This window comes from Cucumis sativus, chromosome 4, assembly GCF_000004075.3.
Source record: "Cucumis sativus cultivar 9930 chromosome 4, Cucumber_9930_V3, whole genome shotgun sequence".
Lineage (NCBI taxonomy): Eukaryota > Viridiplantae > Streptophyta > Magnoliopsida > Cucurbitales > Cucurbitaceae > Cucumis > Cucumis sativus.
This window is the reverse complement of record NC_026658.2, coordinates 7,367,115-7,383,464: the sequence shown is the minus strand read 5'-3', so window position 1 is coordinate 7,383,464 and position 16,350 is coordinate 7,367,115. Positions and strand designations below refer to the sequence as shown.

The 16,350-nt window shown below is 29.5% G+C and overlaps 1 long non-coding RNA gene across 1 annotated transcript; it reads right to left on the bottom strand.

The window, feature by feature from the left end:
• Positions 1 to 1,826: 1,826 nt before the first annotated feature.
• On the bottom strand, positions 1,827 to 2,750 carry LOC116403549. Its single transcript, XR_004216341.1, has 3 exons — positions 2,125 to 2,750; positions 1,989 to 2,056; positions 1,827 to 1,899 (listed from the first exon to the last, which is right to left on the bottom strand). It is a non-coding gene; the product is annotated as an uncharacterized LOC116403549 (long non-coding RNA).
• Positions 2,751 to 16,350: the final 13,600 nt, after the last annotated feature.

Genomic DNA, 16,350 nt, shown 5'->3' with positions numbered 1-16,350 from the left:
ATATCCTTGAGACAGTAAACAAACTCACGGTTAGACATAGTCAACTAGTTATGTTTCCATATATCAACATCTCACTTCTCTTCTTCTCACTCCATTACTAATTTTCACATGTAATTCCCTCTCTACCTACATTCAATCTCTTCTAACTCATCTTCCTTACAAACATCCCTCTCTACTTCTCTGATTCACTACACTTTCACCAACTATTTTTTTGTTTGATTTGTTGGAATTTAACATGTAGTTAACCATAATAAGCAACAATCGTCCAATATAACACACCTATAAAAACGAAGCATATAATCCATTGAATAAACAATCAAATTTCACACACAATCAAAACATGTAAAATCCTCCAACAGAAACTGAATTGTGGCTGCCCAGAACTAGACCCTCCAGCAGCCATTTTGTTGTTCCTCATATTTTTCCCCTCTTTCTAAGACGAAACGAAATCTGAAAAGTTAGATACAAAGAGGACTCAAAGTAAACAAACAAACACAACCCATTTGCTATCTCCATTAGAAAACAACTAAAATGAGAAATTTACCGAAAATAAAGTAAAAGTAAACTCAGATAAGGAAATATTACACAATATCCAAAACTAAAAACTGATCCCTTATTCAAAAAAACTAGAAAACTCAATAAAATAAGAAATCAAGTCAACATATTGTCGTATTATGAAAGAGGGAGGATGACATACCAAACACGTAGCCTCCGGTAGTGCCCTCACACTACTACAAAAACAGGCTCTTTTGACGGTTTTAAACTGTCAAAAAACCCTATTCTTGACGGTTTTAAAAACGTCGTTGAAGCCAGTGTCAAGAAAGTCAAAGTTCTTGACGGTTGATAAAACGTCAAGAATGGAGAACGTTGACGTTTATACTCATTTTCATGACATTTTAAAACCGTCAAGCAGGGACTTGTTTATGACATTTTAAACCCGTCAAGAATGCCCTTATTTATGACATTTTAAAACCGTCAAGAATATACATATTCATGACGTTTTAAAATGGTCAAGAATGTATTTGTTTATGACATTTTAAAACCGTCAAGAATGCAATTGTTTATGACATTTTAAAACCATCAAGCATGTTTCAATTTTTTTTTAAAAAAATGTAATTGAATTATATTTTTGTTCGTGTATTGTGCTGATCTAATAGTCCTGTACAATTGTCCAACAACAATTTCATAAATATTATATATATATGATCAACGGTATTCATCGAATATAGTTTCAAAACTCGAACATATATAAATATATACCATTCTCCATATATCATATACAATCAATTCAAAGACTTTACATAGATATGAATATTTCATGATTTTACATAGATATGAATATTCCATTAGATTGTCATGAATCTAACTCAACTTAGAAAGTCACAAAAGAGGATAGCTATAATAAATTTCCTAAGCATCGCCACAATAAAAAATTTCCTACTTCAGAATCACAAATTATTGGGCACAATCATATGTACGAACCCAGAAAGTCAGCTAACTCAACTTGCATCTCGTCTAGTTCTGCCTGTGAGTATGATCTTCGTGTATCAATCTATAAACATGCAAAATAAATTAAATGAATTAACTCACTATACAAATAAACTAATTAACACACAAGAAATTATTTGACATAATAACATACTGCATCGGATATGATAATGCTTCCCGTAGTCACAATTTCTCTCATATACTTCATGACGTAGTATCTACACTCAGTACTCCCGACTTGTAGAGGACACTATATAAAATCAACAAACGTGAATAACGAAATAATCATAATTGCTAATAGTCTACAAAATATAATGACTTTAAATGTTTGTACTTACCTTTATTATTCACCATAAAGTTTGTTTTATGCTTTTTTTAATGTTTTTTTGTGACTGAAACATCCCTATTGCTCTGTTTTGACAAGATAAGATTGAACAAATTTTTAAATATTGTAAATGCATATAAGAATCTTCACTAAATGATATAGAAGATTAACTTACGTGTTGGTTATATATCTTGTAGTTGACTTCGATGTTGTCCTTAGTGAGTCAAGGTAGAATACTAGTACCTACAAAATATTATAAACTCGTAAACGAGATACATATATTTAGATCTAAACAAATGAAATTGACTTACGTCATACAGGCCACCAATGTAAAGTTTCACAGAACCACCTTCTTCTCTCCCAAACTTCTAATGCGAGTTACATCGAACATAATAGTTGGTCCTCGTGGTCTATATATCTGCTTTGGGGTTTCATTTTCAGTACCAAGATGTTCATCATCCTCAATTCCTAATGTTGCATTCAACTCATCAACACCAAGTTCTTCGTCAGTTAAATTGTGCCTAACAGGGATTCATCATATTAGGAAAAAATTGCTTGTAAAGAGACCCATGCGACTGTCATGACATTGGGAGGGAGCATCTCTTAACAATAACCGTGAAAGAATATATATGACCATAGAATATGAAAATTGATATAAGGCTTTCAAATGGTTGCTGCAAATAAAACTAAGCTACCATGAATAGGAAAATGAACTAGAACTACCATGAATAAGAAAAAGTACAAATTTCAATGTTTTCTGCTGATCCTGATCTTGATCTGCAATAACTGATGTAGCACTTCTAAGTTCAGTAGAAACAGGAGCCTTAAACTAATGCAACTGCTAATTTGATGTGTGTTTCAGAAAGAGGAAAGCATCAACCTCAAAGTCTTAAGTAGCTAATAAAAATAACATACCTCTCCCGTTTTTTGGCATGTTCTTTTGTCTCCTCAAAACTTTAAGATAAGAAAGTTATTTGCTATGTTAAGAACTTATAAATATAGCTACAAAACTAAGCTTAAGGTCAAATCTTATAAACATTACAACACCTTAATACACCAAACAAATTAAAGACTCCCCTTACATAACAACCAACATAATTATTACTTCATTTACACGGAGAAGTAAAAAGCCTCTACAAACCTAAAAAAAACCTGTCTTGATCAAAGAGTTCAACTAGAAAATAATCAACCAAAGTAGCCTACAAACCCCAAGAAAAGAAATTGAAAATTAACAAACAAGATAAATGACATGTTGTAATTTTACGAAGATGGAAGTCTTCAAAGAGCTTCCATCATAAGTTAACATCCTACAATAATAGTGAAGTTTGGATCAATTTTTGCGATATGGAGAACAATCTTATCTTGATCAAATTGTTTAACATTTTCTTCAAAGTGCAATTAATTAATCGGTTCTTCTAAAACACTAAACAGAATCCAAAAATTTCAATAACATTCTATAAGGCTTCATCAAAACCAAAAAAGATAAAAAGAAAAAAGAAAAAAAAAAGAAAAAAGAAAACAATCCAAGCATCCACAAACAAAACTAACAAGTTGAGCATCATCAAGGAGCTAAATTCGCATAAAAAGAACTAACTAATCAAAGCTAAAATGAAGTTTCTCCAAACTAAGTTAATTGACAAAAATCCAAAATACATAGGCATCGACAATGAAATCAACAAGTCCCAATAAAGCCTTAGCAACTGATTATTTCGACTACATCACACAACACAATACCGCATTATATCTCAACTTTTAATTTACAAATGCGCACACACATGAGTCCCATGTATCAGAATCTCAAGCCATTTTTCATTTTCAGCATCGTTTTATCCATCATGAATATAGAAACATCTAATAGGACGTTGCTTAGAATGTCTATATCTTTAAACAATCTCTTGAAAAAAGGCCTTTCTATTAAGCTTTCCATTGTCTCATGCTTCACAAAACACTGTTTTTGCTCCTTGGGCTTATTTCCTAGATTCTATTGTACCTTACTTTGATTCACCTTGAAAAAAAAGTTGAATAGATTTGTAAAAACACTAACCTCAGGAAAATCTCCCAACAATGATGCCAATTTTTGCAATAATATGAAATTGTGAGCTGCGTCTGAACAATGAGTGACAGACATGATCAATTCCTCACCATTCGTTTTCTGAGCATCCTACATTCAGATGAATAAATTAAGGCAAGGCACAAACAACGCAATCCATAAAATAATGGAATGAGTTCGACACCTATCTAAGTAGAATTTTGTAACTAGATGAATAACACAATCTTTGAAGAGATAGAACATTGAAGATCTTTACGGACGTAGTAATCAAGTACGCACACCTGAAGTAATAGACTTTCCACATTTAAATCAAGAGGTATAGGTTTCTGAATTGTAAAATTTGAAATAGTTAATAAAGCAGTCCAGGATAAGAACTAGTTCGATCAACTCCATGCAATGAGAAAGAATCGATGCTTTCCCATACACTAAATCTTTGTGAAATTGAAACAGGTTGAAAACGACCATAGAGGATAAGGCTTCCTCAACCCAATAACAACCTTTTAAATAGAACGTTTTCATAAATTCATATATTGTTAAATACGCCCTATATGTCTGCTTTCACAACTTTACTAATTGCTAAATACCTTTCGCGAGACAGACACATGAAGTTATCTTGAAAATTGGAATGAATAGAATAGAAAAAATGCTTATAAATTCCAATAGTTGATATGGGTAAATGAGGAAAATCATTACATATGTCCCCGCAAAACAGTAGAACGTGGCTTCCGTTTGCATTAAGGAGACTAAATGCACCATGGTGATTCTTGTTGTAGTTGTCATTTAATGATAGACGAAAGAGGATGAGACTGAAAGCAATACCTGGATCCAATTCAAGATAACTGATTTGTCAATTTCAGAGTTTTCCTGATGGATGGAAAAGAGTGAGAAGGTGTAAATATAATTCCTTTTTCTGAAAAAAGAATCTAATAAAGAAAACATAGTAGAATCGGACGTCAAATAATAACTAAATAACCAACGTCTATATTGAGACTGAAGACGCCTTTAAAAGTCTAGCAAAGAAGAATAGTACTGACCACCCCACAAATTTTGCAGACTTCTTCAACTAGAAGGTTTTTTTGTTGACTACAAGAGGCAACTGCATTTTGTCTTCAGTAGAAAATAAGTCATTTTCTGTCCGCAAACAAAATTCATAACAGTTATTTACAGTTATAGTATTGCCTGTTGTCGAAAGTTTTCCTTTTCTAAAAACTGTCACAATAAGTTTTTTCTTGACAGAAAATAAATGTTATTAATTATATCTGTTATATTTTCTTTTATGACAACAAATAAATTTCATCATTTGCATATTAATGACAGTTACAAAATGTCGTGAATTCATTTATTATGACATTTTTTATTTGTTAAAGATATGTCAATTATGACAGTTTTATAAAAATAAATGTCATCTTTTCGATATTGACGACAGTTACAAAAATGTTACGAATTCGTATATTATGACATATTTTTCCTATCAAGGATGTGCCAATTGTGACGGTTTTTTATAAAAGCAAATGTCATTATATCGCTATTGACGACAGTTACAATATGTCACGAATTCGTTTATTATGACATTTTTTCCCTATTATATATTCCTCATTTGCTACATTTTTTTCCTATTGTATATACCTCAATTTCTATTCTTTTTATCGCTCTGCCATTACACTAACCAATTTAAAGAAACAATATTGTAATACATCGCACACATGAAAATAAAGAGTCAACACTTTAATATATATACGTAATAATACACTTTGTAATATTCATACATCCATTGACTAATAACACACTTCTCGACTAATAACCATTTTTTTGTTGTTAAAAGGTAATTTACATAAAAAAAAAAAATAGACATTGACATCTTTAGCTACCAAGAAGCTTAAAATTAGTACATTGGAACCAAGATTTTGCTACCAACAATACAAAATGTGTTATATCAATCAATTGCTCTAAGTTGACTTCACTACTCCAATGGATTATTTCCAACCTAGTAAGAAAACAAAATCTCATTTTAGAATTTCAACCCTTAATCAAAAATAGTAAAAATGACACACAAAACATGTCCTTAACCAATAGATCAGAAGTTAATACTTTGATTGATGTAAGATTGAAAAGAACAATAGTGAGATTATAGGAGAATAACCAAAGCCTGCTCTTCAAAAATGAAACGATGCACTAAATCAAAGGTCTGCTCTTGAAAAAATGCATGGCAAAGTTGCAAGCAATGCACGAGAAGTTTACGAGGAAGTTTCCTTTAATGTGCATCATTAAATGACACCTACACTTCACATTTGTCTTCTCCTAATTCCATTTCACTCAATTCTCATATAGATGCATCACTCTCTTTCTTTTCGGGATATCTCTCTAATTCTTACATCTCCCAAAAAATTTAGGGTTCTCATACTATTGAATTTTTACTATGATATAAAGCAGTAAACAAAAGAAGGGAGAAAAACAATTGAACAGTTTTTTAGTCTTCTAGAAATTGTCCTATTCTCATGATTTAAACCCAAACAGAAACGTGTCATCACTATTCTGCACTCAAATGCAGCACCATCAATATCTCAGTAATCAGTTCACAAACATGCAAATGATACCAAATGCACCTTTTACGTCTCTTAAATACAAATATAAAAGACTGGAGATCCCGACCCCACCCCATTCGAAAATGAAGATATCTTGTCTATAAAAGAAGAGCAAACAACAAAATAGAGTCATATATGTGAAGTTTGTATAATATTGGTAACTGACCTTAGAGCATGATTAAATCTACAAAACGGAGCAACATTGAAGAATAGAACACCGTAATCTCATGACAAATAAACAATAAAAAAACATGAAGTAAAATTAGTTTTGAACCATATGGTGGGTAAAAGTAGCTTGAAAATCTCAGCTTTTAGTTACACAACATCTAGACATAATCTGAAAGCAGAGAATTAACCTCATCAATGAAAAAGAGAGAAAAAAACCTTAGAACTATACCTTTAAATCTCCTTTCGACAAGTATCCATCCACCAGCTTGATATTAAGCCCTCTCAACTGAACCTAAGTTATGTAACAAAATGATGTTTTCAATTAATAGTGAAGAAAAAAAACTAATAAACCACAAGCATAGATAGACATCAATTTATATTTTTAGCATTTTCATCGATCAGGCTGAAAAGGTATTCTCCAATGCCTCTCAAAGCTCACTGGTTTTATACTTTTAGCATTTTCATCAACTAGACTGAAAAGATACACATCAATTATACCTACAAAATCAGTTTCAATTATACCTACAAAATCAGTTTCCAATGAAATAATATGAGAAAAATAAAGAATTAGTATGATTTTTTTTTAGCTAATTTTAACTTCCATAAATTTCTACTTTTTCAGCCAGAATAATGGTTCTTCAAAAGAAATGACCATTATTTAAGAGGGCCAGTTGGTTACTTTTCCACAGTTTCATAACTACAATCTTTCATGGATTGATCAAGTAGTACTTAAGTACTAAGTTCAACTAAAATGATTTTTGCTAATTTACAACAGTTACAAAAAAAAATATCATGTTTAGTGACATAGTGACGCTACGATTACCCATCATCATATTTTGAATAGTGAAAAGTTATTTAGCTAATTTAATTTAAGTTAAATTTAAAAAATTTAATTGAGCTATTAGTTGAGTGAATTAATTAATAGTTTTGTTTAATTAAATTAATTTAAAATTGTAAGATAGAGATATTCATTAAATATGATTTAAATGAAATATTAATAAGAGACGTTTTTAAAAATAGCAAAATAAATTAAAATATTTACAAACTATAGCAAAATTCTGGATTCTATCAATGTAGTGTATAAGTGACTATCAGTTATAGAATTTAAAATTTTTGTTATAGATTATAAATATTTTTTAAAATTTGCTATTTTTGAAAAAAAAATCTTAATTGATTAATTAATTAATTAGTAGAATTGAAATTTTTATTAATTTAATATTTTTAAAATTAATAAAATCTCATGATTCTCTCCTAGTCTCTCAAGGAAGGGGAGTTATAAATACGTAGAAGAAAACATTTAACTAGTCTTGACGAAGGAGCCAGGTTCTGAGACTCGATGAATGAAGTAACAGGTAAAGAGAGAGATGGAAAATAATAAAAGTGGATTTTCTTATGAGATTGGAATTTAGGGTTCGAGAGAAATTATTTTAGGTGTTTTAAGTTTGGAAACCTTGATTTATTTAAAAACCAAAAGTTCTCGTCATGTAAATGAAGGCTCATATTTATAATGAAATCCCATGCAAAATTGCATGTTCATTGTCACACTCGATCTCCGTACATGTATTAACCTCATTATATGGCACTACGGCGCAACTTGAGCATCCTTGACACCTCAAGATGAAAACGTCAAAACGCTTACTTAAGTCCTTGAATCTTGTTTTCATCGTATAGTTCCATTTAGCTCCTTTAATTACTAAGCAATAAGAAAATCATATAACGCACCGGAAATATTAATAAATAATCTATTTTATTAACTTAATAATATGCAATCCAAATACATTTGACATGCTTCTTTAAAGACGTGAACTATAACATAAAGCCTTAAACACCTTGCATAACTTTAACGTTTGGTAGCTCGCCTTTCTAATCTCAACTTAGCCTTAAAAACTGGTGACATGGGGGAGAGAAAACTTAAAACCTAAACTCAAAACTTAGTAAGTGATAGTTGTTTAAAACCTTTTTGGGCATACAATATATGAAAGCATTTCATAAACATGACTTTTATTGCTTCTTTTCAATAAAACAAAAATCACACATCAGTCTTTCATATTCCTTTATTCCAAGAACATGAGCCATTCCCAGTCATAGACTACTGTGATTTCCTTTTCATTAACAACATCTCTTTGACCAAATAACCAATGATTAATTTGATTAAGAAAAACTAATTTTCTTTATTATATTTATGTCACACCCCAAACCGTACTGCGACAATAATGCTGAAGTAGTAGGAATAAGATGCAAGTTTGTTACAACCTTGAAATTTTCTTATCGCAAAATCTTATTCTCAACTCCTTTTATACTATCAACAAAACTCAAAACGCAACGGTGATCAACCTAAACACCAAGTATAATAAATATCTAGCAAAATGTATACTTTATTATTAACAGACGTTTGATACATAATCACAACACTTTGACCAAATAACAATGTTTAATAATTTCCAAAATGTTTGGAGTCATTTCGCCGTAAATCCTTAAACCTTATTCTTTACTTGGCATAAACACCTGATACTAGAAGATGAGATTTTTAAAACGTAAGTCTAAAAGACTTAGTGAGGTTTTATAAAATCCTTTTCACAATACCTTTCATAAACATCACTTCACATGAATAACATAAAATCATTTCATCTTGCATAAACATTTCTTTATGCTTAACAGACACATTTATAACATAACCATTTTTCACAAACACACATTAGTTAATAGTTATTTCTTTCGCCAAGGATCTCAAATCATTCTCTATGCTTGATCTCATTACCTCGCGTTTGACTATTGTATCAACAACATCCGAAAACATACGGGTTTTTTCTTTTTGCTCAGGCCGCTAAGCTATGTACGCTCCTTTCAACGTACCATGTACTCCGTACACTCCATGGTGGCCTTACTTTATGTGCACATAAACATTAGCAGCATCTCACGAAATCAACTAATGATTTGAAAACTATTTCATAGCATTGAAATTGTAATCATCAAATCAAATTTTAACATTATAAATCATGCTTGAACACATATAAATTTTTCATAGAAATCTCTTTCTTAAACACTTTATTATTTAAAATAATCTTTCAAAATAGTAAAGCGAAACCACAAAACTTTTAAAAAGAAAACCACTCACCGCACTTTAATAAAAATCCTCATATTTCTTCTCTTCTCGTGGAGCCTTCTCACGAACAAATCGTCGTACTTTTAACACTTTATTTTTCTTCTTCCTGCCAAAGAAAAACATCAGCATTTTAACTCTATATTTTTTAATAAAATATTTTTTGCTTACTTAATGACCAAGTCTTCTAGAGTCCTTAAACTATCTTAGTCATGCTTAAATCCTTCTCAGTTTGCTAGCTCTTGCTTAAAACTTTACACCTGTAAATTTAATACTCATAGCTCAATCATGCTTAACTTCTTAATCATACACGTTAACCCCTATTAAATCAGATATGACATTTTCTTCATTACACCTTACTTATCGCCTAACTCCATAACGCAAAGAACTTCAACGACTTAACAACTTCTTGCAAGTAACCGTATCGCGTGGTTATATTTTTACTACAAGAAACCTTCCTTGCGAACTAACAAACTTTTACTCGTTTAGAACACTTATCACGAATTTAAACTTCAAGGTTTCCTCGCAGACTTATTCATCGCGAAACCCTTAGTTCTTATCGCGAAGACTACCCAAACACCTAGTCGTTTTAGCCAAAACTTCACAATTTATTTCTTTTGAGAGCATTTAGACTTATAGTTTCTACTGCAAACTCTTCTTTTCTCAAAACTTTCTGGCGAATTAACTTCTTGATCGCAAAACTTATATTTAACCATAAAAGATTTTAACACCTAATCCTTTCCGCGGATTTACGATTATTAACTTAATTAATATAAAGATTGAAAGACTTAAAATAAGTTAATGGAAACGAAGAGTGGTTGATAAAAAAAAAAGGAAAATAAACTATATATTATTATTAATATGTGTGGATGTGTGTTGCACGAGTGGAAAGCATTAATGGAGGTGTCACACTCTAACTTAGCTTATGATCTCAGCAAAGATACCAAATATAGAATAAATGTTAGTTTTTGTTGCCATTACATGACTTTAATTAATTTAGCCTTAGGTCCTCTGCATTCCAATTAAGTTATATGCATATATTTTTAATTCGTTTTTTTAATTCAAATTAACTACATTTAACTTTCCTTTTTAATATTATTAACCCTCACCTATATAACTTCACATTCTCTTTTAGGCCCTTTTCACCTCCTACGCCCTTTTCAAAATAACTTAAGATAATAGACACCAATGGATTTATGTAGGGGCAGCAAGACACATACCCATACTAAATAATGATTTATTTTAAACAAAATATGATTATAGCACCACCGCTACAAATTTGACCTTCTTTGAGGTGCCTGCACGTCAAAAAGTATCTACCTTGATGGTCTTTGTCCATCAAGTAGGCAGAAAGAAAGTCCAACCAAACTAGTTTTCTTGATTGTCAACACATGTTGTCAAAAACACTTTCTTGATGGTATTGACCATCTAGAAAGGAGAAAATTGTTTCCTTGATGGCAAAAAACAAAAACCTATTCTTTTTTCTTTCCTTTCACCCCACCTTAACTCCGTACTAATTGGCATCTTTATGATCTTGATTCCCTCTTCAATGATTCTTGTACTAAAAATTGTAAAATTGAAATCCAAATTTATAAATAGGGGTGGAAATTTGAACCTAAGACCTCTTGTTGAGAGGTACATACAGGTGCCAATTGAGTTAACCTCGCGTTGACCAACTTCTACAGCTTCTGCAAATTTTAAAAACCCTAAATTACAAACTTTCAAATCAACTCATTAAAGTTAAACACAATAACTAATTTAATTTTGATAAAGTCACTTATTTCAATCTAACTATAATTACAACAATTAAGGTTTAAAAGACCAATATTGTATTATTGATGAATAGAAAGTAATAATTGAAAAAAAAATAAAGATTTAAAAATATTATTAATGAATATTGTATTTTCTAAGCTCGTTAACCAGGGTCTGAATTTCATGATTCGTGGAAATTAGTTTTTTCTTAATGGACAATCCCCATCAAGATATCATTTTTCTTGATGGGCCTTGCCCATGATCTTATCCTTAACCCAAATGACATAATTTTTTTTCTTGATAGACAATACCTATCAAGATATCTTTTTTCTTAATGGACCTTGCCCATGATCTTTTTTTTTTTTTTTTTTTTTTTTATCTTTGTTCCATCAAGAAATCCTAGATCAATCAAGGAATTGTAAACTCATCCAGAAATCCAAAACAAATATATTAATTTTTTTTCGATGATAACCATTGCAAATAAGAAAATTCATCCTTTGATAGGCCTTGTCCATAAAAAAAAAAAACCTAACTAACTTGATGGACATTGTTAGTCAACTAATATTATATTATCCTTGATGTTTATTGTCATCGAGAAATAGTTTTTTTGACGTTTGTGGACCATCAACAAAACTAAGAAAACTTTGTCCATCGAGAAAATAAAAAATCTACAATTTTTTACGTTTTTTCATATTTCTTCAACAAAATAAGGACACTTTTCTTGATGTACATGACAGTCAAGATAAATATTGTATCAAGAAGAAGAATTTTCTTGATGATCTTTTGCTACAACTACGAAGAAATTAAAATTTTCGTGCGTAAAAGTAGAACAAATTTATGATAGTGAACTATTATAAATGATGTTCTTTATTTTCATGTTCATCTTCTCCCTTCTTTATATCTTCGTTTGAATCTCCTCTCTTTGTCTTAGGGGTCGTTTGGATCGCACATGTTAGAAGATTTGTAGGCCCAAAAAAGTTGCTTTGTTTAGCTCTCTCTTCGGTGGAGTAGCGTGACAAAAAGCGATTGTTTAAAGAATGTTTTAAAGAAAAAATTCTATTGAAACCGAGAATTTATTTTGTTTCCATTTTTCTTATTATTCTTTCCTTGCTGGTGAAGACTTGTTTTTCAGACTGCTCTTCTTTGTATGGTTGTTCAGTTCTTTTTCAGAAGCATGCGAAAAAGAAAAGAAGGGTTTTCCGCAGCTATAGTCATTAAAGTACAAAGCGTGGAAAAAGTCTTGGTTGAAGGTTTGCTGGTCAAGTTATTTTGTAGAACCAACAGTGTGTGTAAGTTATCTTTTCATAATATATGTGATTAGTTACTGATAAGTTTTCTTTGATGTTGGAGATTAAAAACTTCCTTGGCAGACGAATTACAGAAATACTAGTTACGCCATATATGATGAAAGAAGATGTCCAGGGAGAGACACTTCTGATTAACACCGTAATCTAATGATGAGTGAGTTGCATGATTAAGGGGAGGATTTTGTTTAGCAAAATCAAACTTTGAAATTGTAGGGATAAATTTCTTATTCAATAAACTTTATCACTCTTAGTACTGAGTCAGAAAGTGAGTGTAAATCTCTGTACTAAGAATCATAATAGGTTGATTATGATTTATGATTATCAAAGTAATAAGATCATAGGTTGATTATGATTTATGATTATCAAAGCAATAAGATCATAGGTTGATTATGATTTATGATTATCAAAGTAATAAGATCTCTGGTCTCTGGTCAAGGACCCCAGATGTACATGATGTATCATCGAACTGAGTTAACAATGTTGCATGTCATTGCTATCTTTACTTATTGTTTTCACTGTTGTTTCCTCTGTTGTTAACTGTCATCACTCTGAGATTTACTATTGTTATTTTCATTGTTCTTTTTTTTTTCAGCATATATTGTTTTATGGATACAGATATTAAATATCTAGGATAGGTAATGCATGTATTTGGATATTCAAGATAATTAACATCTAGAAGTTAAATATTTCTATTAATTTCAATAAACTGCTAAAAGAAATAAAATCAAATAAATACTTAACTAAATGATAGAGATGAATTAAACTTAACATAAATTAATTTAGTGTTATGTTCAAAAAATAAAATAATGCCAACTAAACATAATTACATTAGTTACTAAAAATAATTGAATTAATATAAATTTTTTTTTAAAGAATTAGCAAATTTTATAAAATATTTACACCCTATAGCCAATTCTGTTATTGATAGTCATTCATATGGTATAGTGATAGAAAACTATCAATGATATAATACAAAATTTTGTTATAGTTTGTAGATATTTTATTTTATTTTGTTATTTTAAAAAATGTCTTGTTATAAACTAATTACAATATTTTTAATTAACAAAAATAATTTATTTTAAATAGCTACAATAAATATTAATGGTAAAAATACGGGGCATTTTTAAAATATCAAAGTAAATTAAATTATTTACAATCTATAGCAAAATTTTTAGATTCTATTAGTGACTTTTATCACTGGCTATCAATGTCACTTATAGAAGAATATCACTTACTATCAAATATTTGTTATTGAAATTTTGCTATAGTTTATAAATATTTTGTCAAATTTGCTATTTTTGACAATTTCTCTAAAAATATTATTTGAAAATTATTAACTCTAATAATATATTAATATTTAGTAACTAATTAAAGGGGATTTTAAAAAATAGTAAAAAACGCAAAAATATTTACACCAAATAGAACAATTTTGAAAAAGGGAAAAGTCAACAAGCCCGCAACGTGAAATAACAAAAATACTACTCTGCGATCAATTGGTCACAAAGACATGAAAAATCGAATTTGTACCTAGTCAAGATGATATTGTACTAAAGTTAAACAATCCTTGTATTCTTGTACTTAGTCTAAACATCTTGTACCGTTGAAGGCCTAAATAATCTTGTACCCTTGTACATAGTCCAAACAATTTTGTATCCAGGCTAAACAATCTTTTACCAAATCAAAACGATATTAGTACCCAATTTAAACGATATCTTGTAATGAAGTTAAACAATCTATTAGTGATGTTGGTTTATCTCTGTGTATCTAGGATAGACAACTGATCATTTAGATATTAGTAGACGATCGATCAGATTATGTACCATATTTAAATCTTTTACCAAGAAGAAAAAAAAAAGAAGAGTGATGAAGCCGAAAGAAATTCTGAAAGAGGAAATGATAAAATTACAAACAATAAGTGAAAATATGAAAAATGAGGCGCAATAATGTGAAAAAACTAATAATATAAAAAAAAAAAAGAATAAATCGCAAAGAAGAAAAAGAAAAAGAACTACAAAATCGTCCCACGGTAATCAAAATCCAATAAGGACAAATACAAAATTTATAAAAAAAAAAAAGTAATTGGTTTTATCACTTTTATTATACTTTTGTAATTCTAACCTTAAATAAATTAAGAGACTTTTGCAAAAATAACAACAAAATTGATGATAATAGAGTCCATGTCACAATATTTTCTAAATTTGCAAAAGTATTAAATTTAAAAGTGATGACTCTCTAATAGCCCTATAATTACCGTCTGATATCACTAATTTTGTCATATTCGCAATATGTAAAAATAAATGGTTACATGAATTGTTTTTTTCTAAATGTTATTGTCGTTAGATGCAGTTCATAATTTGTATTAATTTATGAACTAATTAAAATATATTTTTGTTGTTCATAAGACATAAAAATATACATTTTAAAATGCGAAACAACGAGAGATATCATTAATTTGTCTGAAATTTTCACGAGAAAAACCTGTGAAGGAAAGAGTAAATACGTTCTTCTTATTTAAAATATGTGCAGCAAAAGTGATACAATTAACGAGAGAAAGTAATCTATTTTGTGTGGTTGGTGACAACCCTTTGCATCCAACATTATTTACTCAGTTTCTATTATTGTTGATATTATCATTGTTATCTTCTTCCTGTTGTTATTGTCATTGTTAATGTTATGCATTTGCTTTTCCATGTATTGTTATCTTCTTCTTGTTGTTATTATCATTGTTAATGTTATGCATTTGCTTTTCCACAATGTGTGATTGAGATGCTGAGGGGAAAGCCACTAGACACCCATACCTTTCACCTTTTCATTTTTATCTTTTTCCCCTTTGTATTTCTATCCTCCCATCAACTCTAGTGTTCAAACTAATTTTTGCTTTTTGCTTTCTTCTTTTTGTATCGAATAATCATTAATATGCTATAGCGATAGAAAACTACTATCAGTGATAGAATCTAAGATTAAATTTTGTTACAACTCGTATATATTTTAATTTATTTTGCTATTATTTTTCCATCTTATTCAGTATAATCAATTTTTTACTGTATTTATTGTTATTTTAATATTTTAGTTATGTGTTTATTGAAATACTAATCATTTGTTAATGTAATGTATACTTTCTCTTATTTTATAGTCTACAATTACTACTCTCCATTTATTTCATTATTCTCCTTTTCAAAATTTTCAAGGAGTCCAATTTTATATAATAGGTTGATGTTTAGGAGTCAAATCTTGGAATGTCTAACGATATCTAATATGATTTTATTAAATTTTCAATGTGCTTTTATTTATTTATTTCATCTTTATGTTGCTTAAATTATGTTTTCCTTATACATTCTTCACATTGTATTTATTTCGATTTTTAATTTTAACTTTTTCTAATGTTATTAAGTATATCTTTTAAAAATGTGCTATAGGTCGTAAATATTTGGTAAAATCTACTATTTTTTAAAAAAATTCCTTTAAAAATCTGTTTTAGTGTTGTTTATAAATTCTAATAGTTATCAGTTATGTGCTTTTTGAATATCAAGAAAACTAAATGTATCATTTGGAAAAGTCTTCTAATAATTTGGTTTTTC